Source organism: Coenobita brevimanus, chromosome 1 (genome assembly GCF_032717465.1).
Source record: "Coenobita brevimanus isolate Jiangsu-jjx chromosome 1, ASM3271746v2, whole genome shotgun sequence".
NCBI classification, from domain to species: domain Eukaryota; kingdom Metazoa; phylum Arthropoda; class Malacostraca; order Decapoda; family Coenobitidae; genus Coenobita; species Coenobita brevimanus.
This window is the reverse complement of record NC_136954.1, coordinates 68340266-68364244: the sequence shown is the minus strand read 5'-3', so window position 1 is coordinate 68364244 and position 23979 is coordinate 68340266. Positions and strand designations below refer to the sequence as shown.

At 41.3% G+C, this 23979-nt stretch overlaps 1 protein-coding gene across 1 annotated transcript in view; it reads right to left on the bottom strand.

The window, feature by feature from the left end:
* The window catches only part of LOC145408482 (major facilitator superfamily domain-containing protein 6-like), a 35161-nt gene extending 16000 nt beyond the window's left edge, over nt 1-19161 (bottom strand). Inside the window, exon 1 of the mRNA XM_080279235.1 lies at nt 19124-19161. The gene's annotated coding sequence lies outside the window, so the exon portion shown is untranslated. The remainder of the gene's footprint in view (nt 1-19123) is intronic.
* Nucleotides 19162-23979: the final 4818 nt, after the last annotated feature.

The window sequence follows — 23979 nt, the reverse complement described above, 5'->3', positions numbered from 1 at the left end:
GTTTAGGGAATCAGATGCCAGGATGTCTGCTAAAAGTCTGTGAGGATACAGTAATATCGAGAGTTCCTAATCTTACTATTCCTCATAGTCATATTTTAATCAACTGACAGTGTGTACAGCAGCCAGAGTGTTCATACTGTCACCACTGATGAAGCAGATATCCGGGGAGTTGCCTATAAGCCGCCGAGAAAACAATACAGCCCTAAACTTGTGTCATTATTCAAGTGTAGAAACTTCCTGTATCTCCAGTTCTTCCTGCGGGTTCAAACTTACAATTGCCAGGTAGACGCCAAGGGGTGTGATTCAACACATACACACACACACACACACACACACACACACACACACACACACACACACACACACAACTTAGAAGCAATATGAATACGAGAAAAATGAAGATTCTGCACTCTGTCCTTCTGGGAAAAACAAATAACATCTACGACTGGGAACTGAATTCTTCCCCAAAGGACAGGGAGTATTTCTGCCGTCAAAGAAATGTCGGTGAACTTTTGTCTTAGCTGTTCACAAATACGATAGTGTCATATTTAAATCCACAAATATCCTTCATATCTTATCACTGCGTGTTTCTTGCCTTTATCGCTATGATCACCTTATCAGTTCAGACTAGCTACACTGGAATTCGTGTGACTGCAGTTGATAGACCACTTATGAATTCTTATCGTGTACCTGTGTGTGTGTGTGTGTGTGTGTTAGGCCTATTCGTATTCCTGGCGCAAACGCTCATAACGATAATCACACACACACACACACACACACACACACACACACACACACACACACACACACACACACACACACACAGGCCAGAATTATGTACACGATCAGAATTCATAACTGGCATATCAACAGCCTTTTCTTACTACAGCCTATTCAGTAAAATTTCGTTCGTACCTTTTCATATTATTTCCAGCATTACCGTCCCTCTTCCTCTACTCTTTTCCAAATATTCATCTAATGACACTATCTCATATATCCCTGTATACGTTCCCTCTTCCCAAGGCCCCAACACAGACTTATCAAGCACCTGTGATATCTAGTCAGATTCCGTATCAGTTTCGAAGGTATGGTGATCAGACACATTAAGGACAGTGCCGAGAGATGGTGACTATCGATACTGTTCTTGTTCTTTATTCTTCCTTCCTCTTCATCATCATCATCCATCATTATCATCATCATCATTATCACCATCCTCATCTTCTTGGCCCCAGGCGGCTTCTCAGAACGCGAGTCTTGTGAACTGCAGAATGAAGTTGCCCGTTTCTTGAGGTACATAATCCTTTCGGAGGATAGAGTAAGTTGAGGAACGTTTATGTAAGCCAATGGTTCCCAGCGTGTGGGACATTTAGGTTAAGTAATGCACAATTGTAAAATGAAAAAAAGAAAAAAAAAAAGAAAAAAGAAATCTCAGACTGCCTGCTACATTATTATCAAACACGTCAGTTCCAACATTTCAGCTTCTTTTTATTACTCAAATTTATACAGATAACAAGTTTAGGTAGCCACGAGAGAGAGAGAGAGAGAGAGAGAGAGAGAGAGAGAGCATCGGCGCCACGAAGTCTGAAGGACAGGATCGTGCCACTGCGCAAGGTCATTACATGTCAGAGTTACAGCTTGCTCACCGATTACGCAGCCAGCTGACTCAGCCTCAGCTAATAGCAGAGCTGGTGTGAAGGACGTAACCTTTAACTTTAGGAGAGATAAAGTGTGTTAACAAGAAGCAGTATACCAGTTTGTTATGTACTGGAGAGGAAGGGCATGACCGGGATTTTTCAGATAGGTGGTGGGTTAGAGAGTGTCAATATTGATGTATGTTGGGAAATGAGAAAATGTATATCTTTACTAATTGCTTTACTGCTGTGTTTTCATCTCAGAAATACTAGACTCGTTTTTCTTTTAATTCAATTACCAGATCATACTCTTTTTGCCTGTAAAATTAATTGCATATACCATCAATAATCATTTTAAACTGGAGGGTGGAAACTGGTCCACATGGTCCTCTAGTGACTATTACGTAGGAAAGTAGTTATAGAAATGGTTTTCTTCGTTACACAGTGCAGTTATTGTTTTAATGACTTTACCATTCTGCATTCAGCTAATTTGCTTTTCGTAATATAATGGGTGATATAAGCTGTAAAAATGATAAGCTGGCATGACAGGCTTGTGCATTGGTTAATTTTTGTTTTCGACACAGTTACAAGATTTTAATGGGCTCAAGAATGAATAATCCACCTTGTACGGCAACTGTTATTCCGCTAAGATGCTTTCTTTGAATCGACATTATGCTGGTACCTACTCCTGTGTGTGTGTGTGTGTGTGTGTGTGTGTGTGTGTGTGTGTGTGTGTGTGTGTGTGTGTGTGTGTGTATTAAGCTTTGTTCACTTCTCTCTCCTCGGGGCTTCCATATTGTGGCTGGTAGGAGTAAGAGTAAACGAGCCTTTTGTGATAACTATATAAGTTATGGTTTTACTTCGTAATCTGACAATGGAGTTGTGAAGGGTCAGTGTGTTTTGTGTAAGAGAGTGCTCGTAAATGATCCTTAAGACCCTCAAAACTGAAAAATCATCTTGAAGACTCATCTTGAACACAAGGTTATAAGATATGAACTTCAAGCGTCATGAAAAAAGTCTGAAGAGTTTGAATACTGGACTCGAGTGGGTCGTTTCAAACACAAAGTAAAAATGTACTGAGCTTCATCTGAAGTGTTACTTGAAACAGCTAAAACGAAAAAAAACACACAGCATTGACGAAACTCTGTTAAAACCTTGTGCTTTGAAGATGGTTAACCTTGTTCTTGGAGGTGACTGTGAGAAAAAATAATCAGCAAATATCCCTCCCTGACAACACCGAAGAGCGACGCATTGTTGAAATGTCCGGGGATGTTAAGGAACATGCGTGCAGTGAGATAAAAGCTGCTCCATTCGGGTTATTTTCACTCCAGTTAGACGAGTCAACTTAAGTTTCACCTTGTTCACAGCTCCTTGTACGAGTATTTGCTCGGTATGTTCATGATGGAAGATTTAAAGAATATCTTGTTTGTTCCCCATTTGAAACTGCCAAAGGTGAAGATATAATGAAGAAGGCAACTAACTATTTGAGTGCGGAAGGACTGTCGTGGGATAATATGTGTGGTGTGTATCGACGCGGCATCTGCGATGTTAGGTTCAAGGTCAGGGTTTTATTCCAGACTGCTCTTGGAAGCACAATGATGCGCTGAATGATCCACCGTCAAGCACTTGTATTTGGTGATTTGGTGGGACGTTTTTGTATCAAAATGTATGTTTTTTTGTTATTTTCTTGTTATTGTGGTTATCAGAGGAGATTGCGTGATCATTTTTATATGATTGTTGATGTCATTTCCGGGCACGTGACTCCAAGCCTTGTGATTTCTTTTAACCCGGTTTTTCAGTTGCTGAGTGAATGTAAAGGTGGGGCACATACCTTTCATTTGTATGGTTTAAGGTGTGGCGCATAGCATATATTAACTGTCGTAAGTACCGTAGCTGTCAGTAAAATATGTTAGTTTTCAAGAACGTATTTTATCAACGTACTTGATAATGAAATACTTGATTGACCACATTTGGTTGTCCTTTTGCAATAAAATATCATAAATTTGGATTATTATGAATTTATTAAAATCCTATTCTGAATCTGAAGGGCAGTGGGCCATGAGTATTTGGGAACGCCAGCAGCAGGCTGTGGTCTCAAAAAGGTTGGAAACCACTGGTATAAGCTAACCGGGCAGCTGTTGTGTTGATGCCATCACATGAGGGCGTCCCTATTTAAACCGAAGCAAGGATAGTGCATTTTATCACATCTCCACGATCACTTTCCACCCACCCTCCCGTATCACGATCCAACTCCCAAGGTGCCCAGCGATCCTGCACTTTGTCTTGCACCAACTCTCCTCCTCTACCTTTTCCTCAACTTATCTGCTGCAAGCCTTTTATTTTCTGTCATTTTTAGTTTCTTCGCAGTACATAAATTCTCTGACTTTTTCTTTAGTCTTCGACGCTACTGCCGTTATTTAATTCTTATTTTTAATTCTAAGTAACTTCCCTCCTGTTGGGATTGTCCAAATTAACAGCCATAGCCATACTCCTTTAACTCACTCTCGCCTGAATAAAAGCGTCTACCATAAGTTGAAATAGAATGCCAAAGTTGTCCCTGATCATGAGAGGGTTGATAGTTTAAGGCGTAGACTTGGTGCAGTAGGCGTAATGCAGTATGAACAAGATGGATATTCGGAGGAGAATGATATGGAATTAGTCTGAATCATTATAAAATTTTTGAAGCTTCATAAAGGAAAGTGGTACAAGGAATCTGGTCAGTTTTCCCAAGACAGGAAGATAGTATTATTTCCCGCGGGATCCCAGAAATGAAACCCTGGTATTAACACTTACGCTCCACTAGTTCACTCCCAGCAGAATAAAGCCGCTGTGTGATTTATTTAAAAAAAAAAAAAAAAAAAAAAAAAAAATTGTCCCCAGCATGAGAGGATAAATGGTGACGCAATCAACACCCTGGATCCGGGGACTCACCAAAATAAAATCAAAGAGTGTTAACCCGAACAGAATGCTAGAGCTGTGCCAACCATGAGAGGGTTAATGTTGACGGTATTGGCTCTCACAGGCACCATAACTCACTCTCGGCAGAATGAAATCGCATGGTGTCAGGCTTGTCGGAATACATTAGTCAGTCGGAATACAGTGGCTAGTTGGAATACAGTGGCTAGTTGGAATACAGTAGCTAGTTGGAATACAGTAGTTAGTCGGAGTACAGTAGCTGCTTGGAATATAGTACCTAGTTGGAATTCAGTAGTCTGTCGGAATACACCAACTTGGCATACAGCAGTTAGTCGGAATACAGTAGCCCCCAGCACTGAAGAGTCCACGGAATGAGAGGGTTAGTGGTGACAGTATTAACACTCAAGTTCCTATACTTCAGCAGAATAAAATCGAATGCTGTTATCTAGAACAGAACACCAGACTTGATCAGACCATGAGAGGGCAATATGGCTTTTAGCTTTCTTCTTTGCATGAAAAAAATTAATAAAAAATAAAGTGGTGTGGTGTTAGTCGGAATACACTACTCGAGATATGCAAAGAATGGGAAGGCAAGCGTGGGTGATGAGATGTGCGAAAGACGAAATTCAAAGACGAAGAACGAGAGGGTTAATCTGTTACAAATCCCCTTTTTTCCACTTTCATTTAGATACTGCATGCAAGTGTGGGTGATCAGATGTGGGAAGGACGCGTACAGGTCAAACAAACATCCTTATACCCTCTCAGCTCTACAAGTGGCCGTCGCTTACGATGGAGAGGAGCTGGGGAAGGGAAAGAGGGAGGGAGGGGGAACTGGGAGGAAGAGAGGGGGCGGGGAAGGAAGGGAGGGAGGGGGAACTGGGAGGAAGAAAGGAGGTAGGAAAGGGAGGGAGGGAGAGGGAACTGGGAAGAAGAAAGGGGGTGGGAAAGGGAGGGAGGGAAGGGGAAATGAACAGAGGATGTGGAAGACGAAGATGGAGAAGGGGTGGGGACGAAGGAAAGAGAGAGAGAGGGAGGGAAGAAAGTGGGTAGGGGTGAGGAAGAAGGAAGAGGAAATAGGGAAGAGGGAGGGAGGGGGAAGAAGAGGGAGGGAGAGAGGGGATGAAGATGAGGGAGAGGGAGAAGTAGTGGAGACTGTGGAAGAGGAAGTTGGAAAAAGGAGAGAGAAGCCGTGGGGAAGAGGGAGGAACAGAGGAAGTAGGAGGAGGAAAGAGAGGGGGAGAGAGGTGGGAAGAGGGAGGAGAGGAGGCAGAGGCCGGGGAACAAAGAGGAGGAGAAGGAGAGGGGTGGGGAAGAAGGGACCGGGAGATGGAAGAGAAACGGGGAGAGGAGAATGCAAAGAGTGCGTCTGTACCTACTGTCGACCAGTTTCTTTATTTTCCACTCTTCAGTCCGGTGATTATTAGGCTAAGCTATATACTTTACTGTTCCTGCCATCAGACGCTTTTATTGATCTGAGGATGCACCTCTAGTAATCATGGCCACATCTGACTCCTCCAAAGGGGAAAATCTCTCAACAGCTAAATCTAATAATTTGATGCTAGCAAATAATAAGAAATAAAATGCATCACCGCATTGCAGTGTTTTATTTTAGGCTCAAGTATGGTAGATGTTGGCAAGCATCTCCCAATATCGCCTACCTAAACACACGCACGCACGCACGCACGCACACACACACACACACACACACACACACACACACACACACACACACACACACACACACACACACACACACACACACACACACACACACACACACACACACACACACACACACACACACACACACATCTACTGGCCCTACCCTCTTTAGAAGAAATAAGAAAAATATCACTTCAACGCACGTCGCACTACCCCTACTTTGCAAGTAACTTACAGCGAACTCAAATTCACTGCTTGGAAGTGGTCTGATATGTGAGAGGTCTTCGTAGTCAATGTGCAGTAACTGGTAACACTCCTTACACTGCTATACAGTGCCACACACTGCCGCACCTCACACTGTCACATCATCCTCCACAGTGCGACACTTCACGCTGCCAGACCACCACCCCCCACACTACACCTCACAGTGCCACACCTCTCCACACACACTACCACATCTCACACTGCCACACCACACCTCGCACTACCACACAACCCCACACACTACCACATTTCACAATCCTCACAATACCACACCATCCTACACACTACCGCACCTCACACTGCCATACCGCCCCACACAATACCACACCACAGACTCACACATCCCACACACTACCATATTTCACACTGCCACATCACCCCTCATACTGCTCCCCTGCCACTCACACTACCACATCTCACACTGCCACATCACCTTTACTCTGCTACCCAACCCGACACACTACCACATCTCACACAGCCACATCACCTTCACACTGCTACCCAACCCGACACACTACCACATCTCACACTGCTACCCAACCCCACACACTACCACATCTCACACTGCTACCCAACCCCACACACTACCACATCTCACACTGCCACTCCACCCTACACACTACCACACCTCAGACTGTCAAACTCCACACAGACTGTCAAACCCCACACACTTCATTTCAAACTGCCATACCACCCTACACACTACATATCACACTACCACACCACCCTACACACAGCTACACCTCACCCTGCTACACCACTTCATACACTAAGGCACTTTACAATGCTACATCATCTCATACTACCACACCATCCCACATACTACCACACCTCACACTGCCACATCACCCCACGTTACTACCACACCTCACGCTGCCACATCACCGCACGTTACTACCAAACCTCACACTGCCACATCACTTCTCCACACTACCACACCACACCACATACTACCACACCTCACACCACCCCACATACTACCACACCTCATACTTCCACATCACCCCACACTACCACACTACCCCGCACACTACTGCACCTCACACTACCACACCATCCCACATACTTCCTCACCTCACACTGCCATCCCACCCCACATACTATCACACCTCACACTGCCACACCACCTCACTGTACCACATCACCCCACATACCATCACACCTCACACTGTCACACCGTCCCCACACATTACCACATCACCCCACATACTATCACACTTCAAACTGTCACATCACTCCAAACTACCACACCACACCTAACTGTACTACCACACTTCACACTACTACACCACACCTCATAGTACTATCACACTTCACACTACCACAGCACACCTCACAGTACTACCCCACCCACATACCACATCACCCTACATACTACCACACCTCACACTACCACACTACTTAGGAAATAACTCTCACTCTAAAATAATAAAGCAATACATATTTAATCCGCCTAGTTCGAAAAATCTCTTCAGGACAAAAGATAATCGTCTGCAGATATCGAAAAAAATATAGGACAACAGAAAATACGCCCTCGGATGGAAGAATTTAAACACGACACCGGACAAAGATTTCAATGTGTGTGTGTGTGTGTGTGTGTGTGTGAGAGAGAGAGAGAGAGAGAGAGAGAGAGAGAGAGAGAGGACAACAGAAAATACGCCCTCGGATGGAAGAATTTAAACACGACACCGGACAAAGATTTCAATGTGTGTGTGTGTGTGTGTGTGTGTGTGTGAGAGAGAGAGAGAGAGAGAGAGAGAGATTAAGGGATTCCGCGTGCGTCAGCTGCCACAGAGATAAGGCTAATAGCGTTAAAAACATACGCAAGTCATGCTCTCTCCTTAGCCCACTCGCTTTTATTACACTCCGCTATTACCAGTGACTGAGAGAGAGAGAGAGAGAGAGAGAGTGTATTTTATTCTTGGTAGACCCAGAGAACTATATATTTATCCTTTCAGCTCGAGAACGTCATTTTAATTATGCCTACTTTCAGTCGATTCTATCCAAATTAAGTGGTAAATGTAACCTCGGGATCTTCTCAAGCGTGAACCCAGTAGACTGCAGGCTGAAGGTGTCAGTCCCCGGCAGCCCACCATCCTTCTTTCAGGAGACGGAGCTGAGGGACGTATGTATAATAGGGCAGTGAAGCAGCCACCACGCGAAGGCGTCCCTCCCCAACACCATTTAACTTCAGAAACATTGGTATATCTTATAGTGATGGGGATAATTGAAGTCTGCGAGTATATAATGATGTCCCTTTAGTCTAGTGCATGAGTCGCCCTTTAATAGTACAACATCGTCTGGAGGTAGCAAGAATATAAATGACATAGTGGAAATGAGAGGGTAATGAAGGCTACATCTACTCTCTCTCTCTCTCTTTCTCTCTCTCTTATAACAAAGAGCAATTCCCCTTAAGAAGCAGTAACCCTGTTTCGTAACTCCTTTCAGCTCGCCTTGCACAATGTCGTACTTTAACGAGATAAAGATTGCGGAGGTGAAGAGCTCACCCGTAAAGTTACATCATCATCGTCATCGTGGCCCATTTTCTTTCCATCTCAAAATCGGGTGAGGTAATGATGCTGATCCATTATCATCATCATCATAGTCATCACCACCATCAACTTTCTCATGACCGATTTTCCCACCTAAAGATGGGGTGAGGTTAGGATTCATCATCATCATCATCCCCATCATCATCATCATCATTATCGTGACGATTTTCCCACTTCAAGATGGGATGAGGTTAGGATCCATCACCACTGCCATCATCATCACAATCCTGTAGCCTACCTTTTACCCACCTAAGGATGGGGTGTGGTAGGATCTAGACACATGGAAAGTATGAAACTGGGCTATATCTACGGCATCCCCAATGGAGTGGGCTACATAATCATTTACACGTTATTTAAGCAACATACTGAATACATGCTTAGGCCGCATCATTCAGGACTGGTGTGATGGCACTGCGATGGCGTTATGTCGTATCAGTGGGTTTTGTAGAAGATCAAGGAAGTCAGTTTTTAAGAAAGGTCAGATCATCAAATTATTCCCAGCCACAGCTTGAGATTGACCTTGTGCTCGTTTCTGACAACAGACCACTGCTTCGGCCACCTGACACGCTTGCTGGTAATCCTATATCAAATAAATACAGTTCGTTTACCTTAACTTGGCGGGGATTTTCGTCTTTTTTGCTCCTTATTTCCCGAAACTTAATAGCAGAATAAGACAATACTAAAGCTGCCCATCCAGTCCAAAGCACTTCTTCATGACTAGTACCATATTCTAGTGTTAATCCCGTCGTGACTGGCACCATATCCCTGTACCGTACAAAGGCCGAATTATGGATGTAAATGTATTTTATTTTGTTATAATCACGTAGTATAGACTTCAACATAACCAAAAATCATATTTAATCCCAACTCTGCACCGTATGATGATAAATGGTGAAGGCCCCATAGCCTATATATATCTATGAATCAGCTTTTATGGAAACATTGAAAAAAGCACTGAAAGCTGTGTAACTTGCAATACTTTGGTGATAGAAACTCCGTGTACAAACAGCTAGATAAGGAGTTTATTACAAGCTCACAGTAAAATAGTCTGCCCGACTAGGCTGCCTGCTATCAACTGATGCAATAACGCCGTCTTCAGGCGTGGGAAAGCATGCTGACCTAGCAAGTTTAGTGGGGGCATGTATGCATTGGGGGGGACATATATACATCGGGGGTAGACATATTGTGGAGGGGGTACAGCTGTATATCTGACTGATTAGTGTATATCTGACTGATTGCCAAGCTAGAGGGCTCTCATGTCTTGAGAAGTATGCTGAGAGACTTTAGATCTGGAGGCTATGGCTTTAGAGGGGTAAATACAGGAAATTACATACTTTCAAGTCATTGCTTTAAGCGTCTCTTTGATTCAGCTAGGTTCTCAAGGTGGAGAGATGTCAATTTGATGCCGAGTTTAAGCGAAAGGAGTAACAGCACCCTAGTAATGAGAACACTAGTGGAAGGAGAAGGGTCAGAAATTGAGCAAGCGGGTGGCGAGGTTGGAAGAAAATGAGGTGACGTAGGGTGGGTGGTGTTTTGTGGTGGGAAGGGTTATGGGTCGTGCGCGCGCGTGCGTGCGTGTGTGTGTGTGTGTGTGTGTGTGTGTGTGTGTGTGTGTGTGTGTGTGTGTGTAACAATGGACCTCTTTGTGTGAGTTTGTCTCGCTGTAACTGTGGATCTCTCTGTCTCTGTCTGTCTGTCTGTCTGTCTCTCTCTCTCTCTCTCTCTCTCTCTCTCTCTCTCTCTCTCTCTCTCTCTCTCTCACTGTGTGTGTATGTATCTTTCGCCTTATTATGTATACGTATGTATGCATTCCTCGTGTACTTATCCATATTCATATACCCTTGCATGTGTTCGTGCGTTCACAATAACACACACACACACACACACACACACACACACACACACACACACACACACACACACACACACACACACAAATTTCGCTCCGTCACCATGGCCTGTCATAATCACTAACCCCAACACGCACACTAACCCACACAAACAAGCCACCCCATCAAACCCTATGGTGCTGGAGAGAGACGCCTTCCCGTGGTGGCACCGATATAGCCGAGCAGCTCCACGGTCCAGTTATAAAAATGTCCTTCAATTTCTCCCCTATTTCCACATTCAGATGAACCTGGGGCTATAACAACAAAAACGAAAAACAACAACTGCCGCTACAACCACTACTACTACCGGGACTGCAACTACTACTACTACGGTACTATTACTACTACCACAAATCCTCTTAACCTCACACTAAACCACTCCACCAAAGTTTCCCTAAGTTATTTTTAAGGTCCCAAAGATTAACTGTGAGGAATTACAATCGACCCCTTTCGAGGTATACCGGTACGAGACACATTGTATACTAATTACAGTAAATGAAGACTTTCTTTGGCAATTTGTGTAGTACTTAATTATTCAAAAGCTTATATTATACATTTTATTATAATTTTGTTAAAGTATCTCTGGTAAAACGACCTGGCATTAAAGTACTGAATTCAATAAATAAAATTATTAGATTACAAAAAATATGTATGTTTACTATACTCTCATCACTAACAGCGTCTGAAATCGTCACATCTCGGCCTGGAATGCTGAGCTTGAGAAGATCAACACTATATTAAAGTGCTAGTCAAGAAAAGGTGCAATGAAAAGGATGCTGAGCCGTAGTACTATCTCACTTTCACGGAGGTATTACAGTATGTTACAGGCCATTTATGAAATGAGTCATTTCGTAAAATGACTAGTCATTTCGTGAAATACGATTATTTTAGACTGATTTTATATGGGTTAGCTAAGTTTAGGATAAGGTGAGGTTAAGTTACACGTGTTAGGTCGAGTTAGGTCAATTTAGATTAAGGCTAGGTGGTTTGGCGAGGCTTGGTTAATTGTGATTACGATCTTTTAGGATAACTTCACCTTGCCTCAATCTAAATTGACCTAACATTACCTAACTTAGTCTATTTTAACCTAAGCGAACCCAACCTAACCTTATTCTGAATTAACTTAATCTAAATAAACCCTGCCTAACCTAACCTTATATCGCATGACTAGCCATTCCACGAAACGGCTGATTTCACAACCTGACTGTAACATAATACAAGTGAAACAGGCTGCGAAATGTAGGAAATTTCTGGCTGATCAAAGTGAATCACATGTAATGTTATATTACAGGGTGGATGGCTATACTAATACTGCTTCGTCACCGTGGCCTGTCCCTCCACATACCCAAGACACCAAACCACTGTGCGAGGAGGCCCTGTGACGTCACCAGCCACCAATGAGATAATAACAAGCTCACAATCCACACTGTCTGCCTCGTGAAGGAGAGATGGAGAGGTTAAAGCGATGTAAGGTCACTTCGTGCTGAATAATCTCTCTCTCTCTCTCTCTCTCTCTCTCTCTCTCTCTCTCTCTCTCTCTCTCACACACACACACACACACACACACACACACACACACAGAAGCAGGAATATAGGCCTAATCCTGCAACACAGTAAGTTAAATTCTTAACACTTGAGTTGCGCTTGTGGTTCCCTATGTTATTCTATGATCAAATACAAATATTTCGAAATCTGTTTAAGGATACATACCTGCATCGATGATTACTTAATTATATTTGGCCATTGGCCAACTTGGCCTAAAAACTGCCACCTCTCCATCTTGAATGCCGAGTTTTTACAATAGATTAACGCCAGAATCTGGAGCTGATTACGAAATGCTTTGAAAAGAATGCAAAGTCGAATAACTGTCTTTTCCTACTACTAAGCTACGTGATATAAGCTGCAAAGGGGCGAAAGTCATGGCCAGGTTTGGGTGAATGGATCTACAGTTGTATTATTGTCTTTTTATCTCATCGAGCTACATGAAATAAGCAGCAAAAGGGCGGAATTCTGGCCCAAACTAAGCTGAAAGGATCTTAAAACTATCCAGCATTTCCCTGCCGCAACGAATTTCTAAGCCACCTCACTCCATTAACCACCGCCACTGCCAGTAAGAGTTTCAGAGACCTATGAGATCGTATATTGGGTGGCGTATGAGACTCCGCAGCACCTCTTCCTAAGCGCTTTATTTGATATTGCACCTTAACATTCTCCTGATGTTAATTGTATCGTTTAAATATCAGCACAGTTTGCATCAACACCATACAAGAGGATTTTGAGGTGAAATGTGCAGGATAATTCGCTAGGGAAGAGGCGGTACGACGTCTCTAAACATACTAAGAACACTACCATAATCTGACAGGGAAGTACTGACCGGGGACTTACGATTACAAATTACCACACCACCGACAGGGTATTTGCAACGATTTCACACTGTTGGGGATAGAAGAACGAAGATATTTCCAAAAGTATCTATGTTTAAAAGCGACCAAAAGTGGGTACTTTCGCCATTATATCACCTTTTTATTCATTCACTGCGGGGTGTGGCGTCACTTCATGATGGGGCACTTAAGTGACGTCAACCATTAAATCAGCTAGTCGGCGTTGGAGACCTTGTGCGACATTATTTTATTTATTTTTTTACAGCCAGTATTCTTTTATATTTCCTTCTATACTTTGCTGAATTCTGGAGTGTCGACTGCATTTCACATTCTGGGGGTTTAAAACTTACATTTTTTTTTTTCCCTTAACTCCAGCAACTGGAGGACGCACAGCACAGTTGCGGGCAAATGAATGAGGTCACCACTCTTCCTCATCCGTGGTGGGGTGCTGGTGGGGGTTTATTCTTCCCGGGTGTTTTCAAAATCTCGGGACTTCGGAGGGGTGGGGGATACGTTTTTTTCCCCAGAATCTCGGGACTTCCTGGTGTTGATAAGAAAATGGTAATTCGTCGCATTCTAGAAAATATACTGTATTATCTTATTCATAGCAGTATTTGTATATGGTACTATCGTGTGTACTAACTGCTACCGGCACTGAAATTTCCTTGCATATTCACAACTTATTACAAGCAAATTCCAGATATCTAATACAATTCAATAATCACTTCCTACATCAAAATAATTCATCGTTGCACTACGGTGTGTATATATATATATATATATATATATATATATATATATATATATATATATATATACACACACAGTAATACGATTAATGTCAATGTTGCTTAAGTATTCAGGAATTTTTGCATGCCAATCTACTATTGCCTAAACAGTATAGTTACCCTTATATCTGGGTGGTTTTCTTTCAAAACCACTTTTTTTTTTTTCAATTTTGAATATTGTATATGTTGTTAATATCTGGATAATATCTCATCTTACCAATTAGTAAATAATAAAGCATTTTGATACTTATTACTTTACTATATAAGAGACCAACAAGACAATTAAATCATTTTTATAAATTTATTCTTATTCAAATGTTCGGCACGAGCGTTTATACTTCATTGTTGTTGTTGCTGTGACGGCGCTGCGTGAGATCAAGACCTAATTTAGGACGAGGAGGTAAACATATTAACTCTTTTATGTCTCGGATTTATCTACCGTTACCGTAGACGGTCAGTTATATTGTTTGGTCTCTGATTTTGGCTCCAAATCGGTGCTCATGCTTGGTATTTCTCGGACCTTGTGGATTGGTACTGTATTATCGGTATAACTTTAGAAGTAACCAACGTTACCGATTTTCGTTATATTACGTCCCTGAACTATTCTAACCAAGACTTACCTTTTAAGCCCAGTTTGAGTTGGGGGAGCTAATTTTGTAGGGGTTGTCATGTAGTGGCTTTGGTTAGGTTATCTCTCAGTAGCGGATGAATGTCGCGCCATATTGGCTGGTGCAGGCATTTGGACTCAGTCTATGTCAGGCCCTAGGTTAGGTTAGGTTAGGTTAGGTTAGTTTAATGCAGATTAGTGTGTTTTCAATTAATTTTGATCTTGATTTGGGGGGATAAACCCACTTTTGGAAATCTTACTCAGAATTACAAAAGGGGGATTTTCCCCAAAAAATGAAGGTCAAAACTAATTAAAACACGGTATTTTGCATTGGAAACCATAAAAATAATAATAAACGAAAACGTTGGTTACTTCTAAAAATTTACCGTATTATCATTTGCACAACAGAATGGACCAGTGTATTAGATAGGTGTAGATGTTTTTATGTCGGTCATGATTGTTAGTTATGCTTGACGGTCCACAGTCTGTGGGGGGCCTTTGAAATAAACTTCGGCCATTGATACATTTAAGGAACATGATGGTGTAACCTCTGTCGTTTGAAATTTGAGTAGGCTAAATCTATCTGTCTATCTATTGCCTGACGCCTCAGTCTTGTAAGGGGTGGCCCCAAACAAATCGCCTCCATGTCACCATATCCCCCGTCATCCGGTTGCCCTCCTCCCACCTCACAACCCCCTCTCTCATATACCTCTCCACTCCATCCCTCCATCTCAGCCTCGGTCTGCCCCTCTCCCTATCCCCATCCACCTCACTCACATACACCTTCCTGGTTAATCTTCATTCTCCCCACACGGCCAAACCACCTTAGAGTACCGGTATTCCTCTTAACCTTTTCAGTCACACCTACATCAACACCACAACGCTCTTTCACTTTCTCATTTGTTAGTCTGTCTCTCCATGTAATTCCACACGCACCTCTCAGATAACTCATTTCCATTGCTATCCCCCTAGACTTGTATCCTCCTTGCAGAAGTTGCAGGGTCCAAGCTATACATCTCAACACGGTTATCTGATCTGCACAACCTTTTCCCCTCCTAAACCCACTCTGTTCTTTTCCAACCAATTCTTCTGTTGTTTCTCTCACTCTCTTAATAAGTATCCTGCCATACATCTTTCCTAAGGAGACATATACCCCTATGATACCACATACTTCTCTTTCCCCTTTACCTTTGTATAAGGGGACAATTATTCCAGACTTACAATCCTCTGGAATCCTACCTTCCTCCCAAGCTAATCTACACATTTTCCACATCCAGTCCACCACTAACTCTTCCTCGTATTTCAACATCTCACCATAAACTCCATCAGTTCCTGGGGTTTTCCCCATCTTGATCATCTTCATTGCTTCAACTACTTCCATCCTGCTAATTACTTCCTCCTCACCTCTCCTTCTCCCAGTCATTCCCCAGCCATTGATACTTGCATTTCTTTCACTCTTTGCATTCAGCAATTCCTAAAAATGTTCTTTCCATCTGTTCACTTTTTCACTCTTCTCCACCAACACCCTACCATTCCTATCTCTCACTTCCCTTAATACCCTGTCTCACTTTCTAGACTCCTTCCAAAACAATTTCGTGCATTCCCTCCACTTCTCACTCAGGTTCCTCCCAAATTCATCATCCACTCTCCTAAATGATTTTAAAATATATATAGCCTAATGGTTTAGTAGTAGAGTGTCATTTTATTTTTTATTTTTTTTCGGACGGCAATTGTTTTGTTCTTAAAATTGTTCTCTTTAATTTATTAGCTACCACATAATGACTCAGAAATGCATTATTTTCCAATGATATTATTCAAATAATCCAACGAGTTTGTTCTATTATACTCAAATGACCAGTTACGAAGCTCTTTTTATGCAATACAACGTACCGGTATCTAAGAGCATGAATTTTCACATTTCCATTCCAGCCGAGATTATTATTCTCTCAAATGCTAAGAAAATGCAGACTATGGCAGCCCCCATTTTAAGTATACAGGCATTTTTCTTGGAGTATACAGGCATTTTTGTTAAGGGAGTATGCAGACATTTTTTAAGAGGTATACAGGCATATACATATCCCCTTACGAAAAATGCCTGTATACTTAAAAATGCCCGTATACCCCTTTAAGAAAAATTCCTGTATTCCCCCATACAAGCTCAATCTCGGTTCAATAAATTCGTTTGACGAATCACTCTTCAGCTTAGTCTGACGAATCAACCTTCAGCTTAATAAAATCGCCTGGACGTCAACAATTGTATTACACAGGATAATCCCATTATAAAGTTGTTATACTGGTTTTAAGCTAACTTGATATAATATCCCCCCAATAATAATACTAAGAGTAAGTTTGGTTAGCTAGGTTAAGGTTATTTAGATAACTGATGCTTATATATCAATATTATTCAGGAAAATGTTCAAATTTCACCGTTTCACATTTGTTTTTGACAGATTAATGATGTCTGAGCCTAAGAGCAAAAGAAAAGAATTATCCAGTCTTATATTTCCATTTATTTTTTCCAAATGCAAGAAAACACCACTAAGCAACGATCAGAGCCTGAATCTCCCAAACTTTTCCACACCAGCTGGTCATACCTTAGCTTGTTCCACCCCACACCTGCAAAATTTATCTCATCCCTCCACCTGGTTCTCTGTGTACCCCTTCTTCTAGCTCCATCTCTAGGTTCCCATTGTATTGCTCTAGTAGTTCATCTGTTATCATGCCTTCTAAATACATGACGTGCCCAGGACCATCTTTTTTTTTTTTTTTTTTTTTTTTTTTTTTAAATAGGAATGTGATTATCTTCTACTTTTGCTTGCTCTCATATCCAAGAGCCTCTCTTCCTGTTCCTCCAAGTTATGCCTAGCATTTACTGTTTATCGTCGCCGTTCCTCTTTGGGCATTCCTAAGCTTACGTTATAGACATTTTGTTACACTCCAATTTTCTGAGCCGTAGATTAGTACAGGGAGGACACATTGTAACCTTTTTACCAGTGTTCGGCACTACAGCGATAATATGATAACATAATTATCGAAGTTGTGTATTTTTTTCTTGTCGAACTACTGTGGCGGGTCAGTTTCTAATTAGTGATCATCTTATATATATTTGGGTAAAAACTGGCAGCTTACAGTGGGTAAAAAAAAAAAAAAAAAAAAAAGAGCAGTAAAGCAGGTAGGCTATATTGGTTAATCGTAATGGTACAGATAGTGTAATATATGTAAAATGGTGCATTTCATGATGTACAGCCGTCGACATTAATGCTGGTAAAGGCTATACATTATCGAAGCTGTCTCTACCTGAGTTAAATCTAGATTTTTATTTCCGCAAAATTTATTAGAAATAATGTTCACGCCTGTAGCCTTATATGGTATTTCTCATTTTATTTTGCCAATAAATCATCCAGTGTTGCAAAGTTACCAGTGGAAATTTTTTGCCCTCCCTCCCCCCCCTCAATTCGTTTTCCTGGCTACACCCGTGACTTTAAGCCCCCCTCCTCATACAGCAAATTTAGTCATTCAGTGGCGGCTTCTGGCTGGGCAAATAGGCAACTGCCCAGGCCCCTCCCCCCTCTCATAAAGGGGGACCCCAAGTTTAGCTAATATATTAATAAAAGATATTTGCATTCGATTTTAGTTTTTATTTCACTTAACATTGCAGTTAATTACTGTATTTCAGAACCTGGGCTGTTTTGCAGAAAAGATACTGGTATATTAATGTCAGGATATGAAAATCACTTTATGGTTGGGGGCCCCATGTGACTCATGCCCAGGGTCCCCTAAAGTGTAAGGCCATTGCTGATCAGACTGGTGTGCCATACCTTACCGTCTCTCTGTTCTACCGAGGCCCCCTCAATTTTGGAGGTTAATTGTGACACTGACCCTAGTTTTACACTGGATTTACCGTTGCTATAAACGATGCTCCTTCAGTGACAGAAACTGAAGTACAGTTAGCTATATGTACTTAAAAAAAAAAAAAAAAAAAAAAACCACATTCGTCTCCACTCCCTGCTTAAGAAAATCTTTGCGACGTGCTTCTTTGCCGGCGAGTTCGTATTCAATTGATTCGACAAGATCGCCTTCACGTCTCTTACATCAGTTTCTACGCTAAAAATATACTTTTTACGTCTTCTATGTACACATTAAACCTCTGACGTCACCATATGCACAATTATGTAATCTTGTCAATAAAAAACAGTACGTATGTACATACACGACAAACACTTCACTGCACTCAAAAATTTGATTTTCAAAGGGAACCGTAGTTTCCCCTTTACTGAAATTTGAGACAACCGTTTTCTTTCTTACTCATCGACTGTTGATTCTTGTATACATGCAGTGTTTCCTCGCCAAAAATACACAATTCACTCTCAATCAATAACTCACAGCATTCTAGGGTGACGCCATACGCTGCCCCAACACCACACGTCACTCACCACACACTTAGAATCCCCAGACACAGGTATTTGGGTGGGAAAACGTGAGGAAATTTTGGAGACCTCGCCTTAACATCCACCCACCCCGACGGCGCAACTGGGAATGGCCGCGCGTCCGCGACTCCGCGTTGACGTATCAGGCCTTGAGTTTTTTTTTTTTTCTCTCTCTCTCGTCCAGTATCGTCTTAACCTTGAATCAGTGGTGCCACTAGTGTGCCTTTCTCCCCCTGAGATACATTACTTGTTGCTACGTTAGGTTACTGCTGTATTTGCTGCACTATGCTTACCATTGCGTAACTGTGAAAATTAGCAGACCGAACACATGATTGCGCAACACGTCTTTTGCATCAGCATCATAAGGAATATAGAGGTGCCTTCCAGACAGGTTAAGTTAGTAGATTAAGGCTGGAACATGAATGAAAGTTTCCATCACAAGAAACGTAGAGCATATCGACTAAAGACTTTTAGTTACGTAACGTTAACCCCATCGTCTTGAGAACGACTTTCATATTCTGCTGCATAGCTGTTATTGCCAGGCGACTTTGTGCGAATGGGGAAGGATCTACCGTAGTTCTTTTATATTGACTTGGCCCAGATTTTTGTCTCTGCAGCTTGTGTCACGTAGCTGAATAACAGAAAAGACATGCTGCTCTACATGCATTCCATAACAGTTCTTCATGATTAACAACGCATTCTAGTGTTAATGTTTTGATGCAACTTAGCTTTCAAGATGGAGAGATGACCGTGACTACTTCAGTCACGGGGTTCACTTACTGGTTTGAAAACAACTGATTATATGTGACGGGCTTCCACCATCTTCCCGTGTCCACTCTTCTCAGTAAGGTGGACGAATCAATACACACACACAACTGATTATAGTTCAAGGTTCCATGCCAAGGTCAACTTCAGCAGTTTTTATCCGATCTATACCACACTTCGTAGAAGGGTTCCGAGAAAGGTAAAGATAAATGGACTTGATTTTAGAACAATCAGTTAAAGGACAAGGAAGGGTGATGATTCGAGGCCACATGGCAAGGTTAACTCAATCGGTCTAATTTAGACTAAATTTGGTGGAAGGATTAAGGGTCATGCAAGAATGGAGTAATTCGAGTTTCAGACCAAGCTGTCGAAGCTCAGGGTCACAGGATAAGTCAAATGTTCGGCCCTTAGATCCATTGGTTGTCGCGGGTGTTACACTCGCTGTGTTCATGTTGCTGTTGTATCATCATCATCATCAACATCCATACGTTTCTGAAAGGCCATCAAAGGAGAGGGCGATGTATTACTACTACTACTACTACTACCACTAGTGTAATCAGCATAATCAGTATCATTATTATTATCATCATCATCATCAAATCATCATAATCAGTATCATTATTATTATCATCATCATCATCAAATCATCATAATCAGTATCATTATTATTATCATCATCGTCATCAAATCATCATAATCAGTATCATTATTATCATCATCATCATACCGGTAATATATTCTACATGGCACAGTTCAATACAAGCCCCAGCACTAAGAGAAGCAATGGCGATATGGAAAGAAAAAAATATATATAAAATGCCAGGTATAAAAGTAATGGCTTAGCAGACTTCGTGGCGTCTCTTCCTCAGCGATTTATTATGCAGTCTGCCATATTTGGACTTGGGGAGGCATCAGTGGGAAGTGGAGATTTAGCTACTCTAATCGACATTCACGCATGTTACATTAATTTCAGTAATAATAATAATAATAATAATAATAATAATGATGATAATAATAATAATAATAATAATAATGATGATAATAATAATAATAATAGTAGTAGTAGTAGTGGTGGTGGTGGTGGTAGCAGTAGTAGTAGTAGTAAATAATAATAATAATAATAATAATAATAATAATAATAATAAATCCATCCTTTCAGAGAGCTGCTACTGATAACAATGTGGTTCTGTCAAGGTTGTCAAGTGTACTTTCAGATGCGGAAGTCCGTTCACCTCTCCTGCCACTTCTCACTGCTGGATTCACAAACGCTTGATTATTTACGGAGTGGTCAAAGGTGTATATTATGACCCACAGATGAAAGCTGATTTGCTGTACTACGTCACATCGAAGTGTCTATGAATTCAGCGGTGAGAGAGAGGCCGGAAAGATGAACATATGTTCGCATTTGACTGTAGCAACTGCCACACCATTACACAAAGATACTGTAGATTGAAATGTGGCATAGAGTATATTACAACTATTCATGGTATGCTGTACACTACACCTATTGTCCTCGTGTTTTACGCACTACCACCCTTGATTGCAAAGCCGTATTCTAGGTGGTATAAGAGGCTTAGTAGCACCTCTTCCTTAGCTATTTACTTTGCATCTTACACCTTGACATTCTCTTGTGTGCTACTTCTGTCGTTTATTATCAACACAGTTTTCATCAACACGAGTAACATACAAGATGGACGCCTTCACGTGGTGGCACTTGTACAACTAAGTGACTCCTCTGCCCTGTGCAGACGTTCCTCATCTCCCTCCCTATACCCCAGAGGGAGAATGGTGGACTGCAGGGTGAGGGCAGCTTCAGTCTGCAGTGCACCGGGTTCACGCTTAGATGAACCTTGGGCCACAACTAATACAGCTACGAACAAGATAATAAGGATAAATTGCTACATCTTGACATTCTATTGTATTTCATTTTTATCGTTTCAGTATCAATGCAGTTTGCACCAGTTTCGTGTAAGATGATTCTGAGGTGTAATATTCAAAATAATTCGCAAAGGAAGAGGTTGCGAATCCTCCAAAGCTACTTAGAATGCAACACATTATCTCTCCACCTCATTCTCGGTCTCCCTATCCTTCGCCCATCCAGTTCACTCATACACTCTCCTATAGTGCATTTACTCTAACCTGACAAAGATCTCCAACCCATTTCAGATCAGTTGATGACCAAATGTAGTCAGATTGGTGGGATGATTTGACTAATAACCAAGGACACTCATACCTAACTCATGACCAAGACGCAAAGAGTTTCATGCAACAACAGTTTTGTATTCGTTGTGGGAGAGGTCCAGTTCCATCAGGTGAAATAAACCCAGTAGGCAACAGTCAGTCTGTCATTTATCGTCGCTTTTAAACCCTTCAGTCAGAGGACGTAGTTTTATTTAATTATTAACTAGACAATTCTATTAAAATCTGGAGATCAGATTGGGTGTAGACTCAGGTTTCACTAATCCCTTCAGTGCGAGAAAAACTTAACTGAATTTGATACTCTTGTCGCAACAAAAATAGAATATAAGATACGTCATCGGACTAAAGAGGTTAATTTTTTTTTATCTCTTGACTACTTCTGGTTATTTTTCAAAGCAGTGTTCATATATTTTTATTCTCAAACTGTATGGACAGTCTTGTAGAAGGCTGAACAGTATCACATACCGGTATTCATTTAAATCATACAGTCTTCTCTTGAGTGTATATATATATATATAATGCAATACCAGAATATGTAGACAAATAAAATCATAAATTAATAGTGTACAGCCGTGTTCATAAGTAGGGATACACATCTGCTCATAATCATTATCTACAGTAGAGTCTACAATTGGTGAAGAGTGGAACCGTTTCACTTACTGCCTGGTAGCGTCAATAAGTGAGGGAATTAGTTCCAAATCTTACCAGCAATGAATACCATAGTACACCAAACAAGTATACGTGTATCATTTCTCCTGAACGCGACGGTACATGAGAAAAGATTAAGATTAAAAGACAGTCATGCAAAAATCAACAATATATTTTAGCACAAATCACAACACGATGAAAGACAACGTTGAACAAGGCACAAGGGACGGGACAGTGGCACAAATAAATAAATAGTATGATCTCTCCCCCTTATAATACAGTCTAATATAAACTATCCTTACGCTAATTTATGTAAGATGAAGCGTCTTTCAAAATGTAGCCATCTACCCGTTCGCAGATACCTGCCAAAATCGAGATCTGAGAACGGATTCGTGGTCAATAACAGTAACAGACTTGACACCCTGTGGTTTGAGAGACTGGACATGCCCCTTATTTTGGTACCAATTAGTTTTTATTTTTATGCAGGAGAAACCTAAGGCTGAGAAACTACAGAACTTGTCCCAGCTATATATATATATATATATATATATATATATATATATATATATATATATATATATATAAAAACGATCCATTCATTTCTGAGAAGCCTGGACGCAGTGCGATTATCAGAAATGAGGTCACAGGCAGTGGGAAAGACAGACTGAGGAAAACTGTTCCCGAGTTGACAGTTGCATACATTACAGAAAGGGTGTTAGTAGGAAGATAGACAAATGTTGTGTGCCCACCACAGCAGGGAGGGATGCAAGCAGACTATCTGAACTGTTCTGAATTACACTTGTTCCTCAGGTTGATCTTAGTAAGCTTTATTTTCTCTCTCTCTAGGATACCCATCGCCTTCGTTTATCGCATTTAATTAACCTTTCGTATCATCACTTTCCTTTCAGCCTTCATATTTTTCTGCTCTAGTGCCACATGGCTTTTGTTGCCTGACGCTAGATTGTTCATTCATTCATTCTTTCTGGGATCATTTTAGCATGGTACATTTACTTACAGAGACGAATAATAGGATACATTTTCATATTACAGTGCAATGACCGTTGTAATTTACTCAGAAATGCTGTAGATTCGGGTGCATAATTAAGTGCTTGGAAGGTTTCGTAATACATCTTCTTAAGTGGTTTACTCAGTACGCCTTGATATTCTCTTGTATGTCATTTTGGTCTCTAATATCCACAGAATTTATAAAATAATATACATAAGGATCATTAAGATGTATTAAGCAGAGT